General features: G+C 45.7%; 1 pseudogene; it reads right to left on the bottom strand.

The window, feature by feature from the left end:
* Positions 1-4,324: 4,324 nt before the first annotated feature.
* Positions 4,325-6,588, bottom strand: part of LOC148123736 (dehydrogenase/reductase SDR family member 4-like) — a 42,186-nt pseudogene continuing 39,922 nt past the window's right edge.

The raw sequence follows: 6,588 nt of genomic DNA, 5'->3' as shown, positions 1-6,588 counted from the left end.
AACAACCTGCATTGAGAGACAGAAGGATTAGGCAGATACAGGGGTGGGATTCTACTGGTTCTGACTGGTTCTATAGAACCCCTTGTTAACTTTCTAAGCAGTTCCCAGAACCTGTAGTTAGAAGAAATCTCCTTTTGTTTTTTTCCACCCGTATTACATTCTTGGCAGACAACCTAGACTTACTGTCTCCGAAGGACTTTTTTTTTTCTTAAAGGGGAAGGGTTGTTTTAAGCTTTTTACACTGCTGTTGGGAGGAAATACTCCCCTGGAAATACTGTACTTCTTGGCTAGCTAGAAAAATTGAAATTGAAACGTGAGTTAACATACCCTTTCTGAGTTTTGGTCTAAAAGTGGTTTTTGGTGAAGTTTAATTCTGTGCTTGGTGACGTTTAATCCTGTGTTTATTGGTGGGATAATTTTCCCTATTCAGCTTTGTTTGGAAGGAAAAAGATTAATATCTGTTCCTGAAAAGAAACTGGTTTGAGAAATCTTCTAGTTCCTGTGTCTATTTGTTCTGGTAATTGGTTTAACAAGCAACAGCTACTGTTGTGATTTAATTATTTTTTGAATTTTTTCCTGCCTCATGGTTTCTTTTTCTATCTGGGGAGGGGGTCTTCCTTCACTGCTTTAGTGGTTATCTGGCACTGTCCTTTTGAGGTGTACTTCCAAGAGGCAGGATGCAAGCTTGGCACTGATTTTTTTACTGCCTTTCTGGGGGGGCATGTGACCTTTCCTTAAATCTGGATGATTTCCTTAGGATATCTTGTGAGATGAGTGAGACCAGCTGGTATCTTTAAGTGGTGCAAATGGATGTAAGGATTGCTTCTCCTGGGTGTGCTCTTTCTGGAGAGCTTAAATGACCTCTCTGCTAAAGGGTTTCACTTTATGAGCAAGAGTTGGCTGCTGAGAGTTATCATTGCATTTTAGCTACTTTCATTCCTCAAGGTGCTCTAGCACCCTGCCTGATTTGTAACCCTGGCTTGCAGGTATTTTTAATCTAATGATTGGTATTTAGGGCAGCTTTTTGCAAGCAAAGAAACTTTTTGTATTCTTGTACAGGTAATCCTTGATTTATAACAGTTCATTTAGTGACCGTTCAAAGTTACAATGGCACTGAAAAAAGTGACTTATGACCATTTTTCACACTTACGACCGCTGCAGCATCCCCACTGTCATGAGAGGCCAGGCAAGGAGAAGCGCCCCTTGGAGTGAGTGATGTCAAGTTGGCCATGCCCACCCAGTCACATGACCACCAAGCCACACCCACCAACTAAGCCACACCCACAGAACCAGTTGTTAAAATAATTTAATCCCACCCCTGGGCAAATACCCAAGTGAGCATTGCAAAAACAGTGGAGGGGGGGAGGGAAGGAAAAGAGAGAGAAAGAAAGGAAAGGAAAGGAAAGGAAAGGAAAGGAAAGGAAAGGAAAGGAAAGGAAAGGAAGGAAGGAAGGAAGGAAGGAAGGAAGGAAGGAAGGAAGGAAGAAAGAAAGAAAGAAAGAAAGAAAGAAAGAAAGAAAGAAAGAAAGAAAGAAAGAAAGAAAGAAAGAAAGAAAGAATGAATTATGGGATTTTACATCCACAGTTCTTAAAGTTATCAAGGTGGAGAAACACTAAAATATGGTTAATAGAACTAAGATTCCATGTATGTTACAAAAACAGTGGAGAGAGGGAGGGAGGGGGAGGGGGAGAGAGAGAGAGGAAGGAAGGAAAGCAAGAAAAGAAAATAGGAAAGAAGAAAAAGAAAGATAAAAAGGAAGGAAGGAAGGAAAGATGATAGAAGATAGATAGATAGATAGATAGATGATAGAAGATAGATAGATAGATAGATAGATGATAGATAGATAGATAGATAGATAGATAGATAGATAGATAGATAGATAGATAGATAGATAGATAGAGATAGATAGATGGATAGATTGATTGATTCATACATACAAACATACATTCTGGGATTTGAAGTCCACAGTTCTTAAAGTTATCAAGGCTGATAAACATTAAAATACGGTGATGGCTAATAGAACTAAGATTATAATCCATGCATGTTGCAAAAAAATGGAGAGAACGAGGGAGGGAGGGGGAGAGAGACAGGGAGAGAGACAATGAGAGAGAAAAAGAGAGTGTGAAATTAAGAAGCAAAGAATCAGAGGAAGTGGATAAGATTCACCTCTGTTCGTTAATAAGCCAAGACTGAAAACATCTCACACTCACAACTTTTGCCCCCAAGGGAGACAGATGTGCAACACCCCCCCTCCACCACACACATACACTCCTGTACACACACACACAGAGGCACTTTTTTTTGTAAACAAGGACCATGATCAAAGCTGTCCACCGCACAAGGCAGGTTGACATCACTTGAGAAAGATCACACATGCGCGTGAGCACACACACATGTATCAGGCACTGAAAACGGGTGTTTTAAAAACACATACACAAAACCAGGGCTCCCCCGACCCACATACAAACTGCAAAAAAAAGGGAGCAGGAATTCATGGTCAGTCAGCAGAAGGCTGCATACACACACACACACACACACATGCACACCCAACCCAATTGCACACCCCAAATCCAGACATGTGCACATGCAACAACAACAACCAGGCAGGGTGTACAGGCAGGGGAGCGGTGTGTACCACCCTTCTGCCACCCTTGTGCGAGGCTCACTTTTTTTTTTTTACACACCCAGACAGAATTGGTGTCAGCTGCAGAGTCCGCCGCACACCAAATGTGCCCCACATTCGCCAGCAAAAGGGTACAAGCCTTAGCAAGAGTTCACTATAAGCCCAGATCGCCTATATATCTTGAAGCATGAAACAAGCCACAAAAATTAAAAACACGCTTGGAAAATCCTGCAAACCCAAATCTGCGTGGTGCATTGAATGGGCGGAAGAATATGTGTGTGTTTGTCCTCCATCGCCCGGAGAATATCCCCGAATAATCCCCACACTTACCGGGTGAGGATTCCCACGAAACAGTCTGGAAGGCGAAGAAGAAGGGGGAAAAAAAGCCACTCGCCAGATCTTCAGGAAACGCACAGAAGCGCTTCAGAGACACACCCAAGGCGAGAGCCAGTAGATCGATGGAAGGGGATCTCCGCTGGGAATACCGCTGGTGGGGGCCGGGGAAAAATACAGCCCCATGGAGAAAGCGGTGTGTGAGAGAGAGCTCGCGGGACCCTTCCAAAACGTGGAATGGGAAAGGGGAAAAAAAGGAGAAGGGGTTGAAAAAAACGGATCAGGCGAAGAGGCAGACGAATAGATGATGATGGAGGGATCGGGCGGAGGAAAAAGCACGGGACACTGCTGAGTGGGGGAGGGGGTTGGGAAAGAGAGATGGCTGGAATATGAGAGAGAGAGAGAGAGAGAGAGAGAGAAAGGATGGAGAGAGAGGATGGAGAGCTGAAATGAAAACTGAAGCTGAATCAGCAGAGAAAACCACACCAAAGGCACTAAGCAAAGAGGATCTTTTTGGGGGTGGGGGGAAGCCCTGATCCCTCCCTTCCCACCCCCACCCCAGCACGGAGACACAATAAATGGGAAGGGGCTTAGTAAGGCAACAGGCTGGCTGGCTGGTGAGGAAGGAGGTGGGGACCGGGAGATATTGGGAGGGGCGTTCCCTTCCCATGCATCCCTCCCCACTCCCCAAGAGAGAAACAGACAGACAAAGGTGCGATTCCAAATATGTCTTTATTTTAATTATTACACACAAGGCACTGAGACAGGGCAGGAATGAACACCAAGCGATATTTGCACCCCTAGATTCGGTTCCCCCAATCTTGGAGCCGATCCAAACTGGGTTTCCCCACCCCCCACAGAAGACCCTCTCCTGGAAAGACCCTCCCCTAATTTCCCAAGAAGCACTAGGGAAGCCCCCTCCCTCTCCACATCTCCCTCAATATCCCCTCCCCAACCTCCAAGAGGTACAAAGTTAAAACAAACCAGGATCAACCTAGCCACCTTTCGCTCAACACAGCTTGGAGCGAGTTTGTGCAGGGGGTGTCTCCTGAGGTTGAAGGATTCCACAAAGGAATCCTTCAACCTCAGTCGTGTGCAACGGCCTCGTGTTTTCCACCTAAAACCCAACAGGAGACACATACACCTCAAACCTGGTTAGCAGGAGGTCCATTTTTGGGTGGCCATCACTTCTTCTCAAGAAAGTTGACCTCCCTCTCTCTTGAAGCTGATCCAACCACCAACCCAGCTGGGAGATGCTGGGACACCCCCAATCACTCCCAATCACCCCAACATCTTATTTCTGAGATCCCCTTGTGGGATTATCTATCCATCGTCATAGCTGAACCAGAAGGCACCACAAACTCTGGTCAAAGATGGGACAGGCAACCACCAGCCACTGCCACCGTCTCCCAGGTGATGTAGTCGGCATCAGCGGAGCAAAGGAAAGAGACAATGCCTGAACAGTCTGATGGGAGACTCTGATCCTGGGGGAGAGGAGGAGGGGGACCTGGTTAGTGGTCAGAAGACCTTTAGGAGACCCGAAGATCTGTTTTCTTCATCCAGAACATAGTTTGCGGGTGGAAGCTTAGGGATGTAGGCCTGGAGAACATCAAACCAAGAACTGTCTTGGTGCATCACTCAAAAGCCCATCCTGTTTCAGAACGTTGCATCTGTTGGTGGTCAACCAGATGTCTACAAAGAGACAGAGGCTTTCTGCAGTTAACCCCTTCTAATTTTGGGAGGTATCTGTTCCAACTTGCAGGTCACATGGAGTCTATGGTAAATGTTCTGCAAGAAATCGGTCCTTCAGGAGTTCCTTCAATCTCCTGGAGGACAGATTTATTGAAGGCCATACATCTTCACATTACCTGCATGTTAACAGCATATTTCCTTCAATCTCCTGAAATCCACAGGTTAGTGAGGTGTTGTTTGAAGAATATATCTTTGGGCCTGTGTGTTATCTCTTTTTTGTAAGCTTCACCAGATTGGGGGGGAAAAATAAGAGAAATATCTCCTTCAACTTCTTCAAGAAATATCTCCTTCAGCTTCTCCATGTTCTGCCTGGCTTTTTTTGGACTTTCTCCTCTGTTTGCATTTATACAAGAGTCCTAAGCAAACGTCTGAGACACAGGCTTACGATGGCTTGTCAAGCTAGCCATTTGGTGCTGCCATGTTCTGACCCACGCCCTTTTCCAACAAATCAAACCCAATCCAAAGGGAACAGAAACCTTTTAATGCTTCTGCAAAATAATTAGCTGTGATAAGCACAAGCCTTGCCAAACTGTGCGAGACGGCCAAAAGATAACAGACAATAAATAGTTTGCAATACAAGAATCTTCAAATACGAACTCAGGATACTGGAATGTCCACGAGGCTGGAGTTTCAAAAGATCTTTGCCTTCTGCAAAGAACGTTCGTTTCACAGCTGGCCTTTATCTTCTTGGAGGAGGAGCCATTACCTTGCAGCCTTACTCCCGAGTCGCCCATGCTGTTGTAGCTGCTCTTTCCTGCAAGCAATCCTGCACGCACGTGCACTTGGCACAGGTTCCTCGGGAACCTCCTCATTGCTGCTGCCAGCCTCCACAATCTCTGAAGGCAGCAGTCCACTCCCTAATGGTCCTGGCCCCTCATCTGAGTCCTTGCTCTCCTCAGCCGTCCGCACCTGCTACTGGCTAACCACAACATGCCAGGATTACTCTGGAGTCAGGCAGCACCATAATTGAACTCAATAAACCCATAATTAAAATAAGCAATGGCTTTGGATGACAAACCAACCAGATGTTTGCTGTATTTACCCAGAAGGCTGAGCATGGTTCCTAGGTAGGAAGGTGTGTGGGAGCACAGTTTCTATGGTATCATTCTGGACTGGTCCCCTCTAGGTAATTTGGTTATCGAACCCCATCTGGTGGTCTATTTTGGGGGGTGTTTTAAGCAAGGGATGTGTAGTTGTGGATCAAGTCATGGGGGGAGGGGGGAGAGATCAGGCCAAATAATTTCAGGAAAAGCCACAAACTCTGCAAACAGGACACCAATTCTGTCATGCCCCTGGTGGAGACTGACTCTGAGGAAGAGGAGGAACAGCCAACAGGGAGTGTGGCTCCAGAGGTGGTGGAGGAGGCTGGGGAAGGGCAGAGGCCGGCTGAGCAATCAGAAGAGGATCCAGGCCCATTTCCTATCCATCCTAGGGCACGCAGAGAGGAGAGGATCAGGGAAAAGCGAGGTCTACTCAGGAGGAGATTACCATGATCCTCCTCGTGGCTTGCAGCTAGGAGCTATGTATGTAACTGTGTAGTCAGAATTACTGGAGTCAAAGTTTAGTGTTTCCTTTGAAAGAAGTTTATCTTTGTTGGCGTTCTTCCCATGGACTCTCCCCGTTACCTTCCTGGAATGTATGATTAATTATCTTGGCATGCTTCGGAACTCTCGTCAATGCAGTTTGTTTTGGTTTCCTTTTGCCTCATTATTTACTTTTGTGACTTTAAACTGTGCCTAATAAAACAGTGAAGTTAAGTTGAAGGCATTACCAGACTTTAATGTATGTTTTGGGTTTTGGGTTATTTTGAAAGACTACGGGTCATCACATTTTGACTCCAGCCACCACTTCAACTTATTTTTGCTTTTTGTGGGGTGAC

Source organism: Pseudonaja textilis, unplaced genomic scaffold (genome assembly GCF_049901715.1).
Source record: "Pseudonaja textilis isolate UNSWEBS1 unplaced genomic scaffold, rPseTex1.2 PTEXSCF20, whole genome shotgun sequence".
Taxonomy (NCBI): Eukaryota; Metazoa; Chordata; class Lepidosauria; order Squamata; family Elapidae; genus Pseudonaja; species Pseudonaja textilis.
This window is presented reverse-complemented; position numbering and strand designations above follow the sequence as displayed.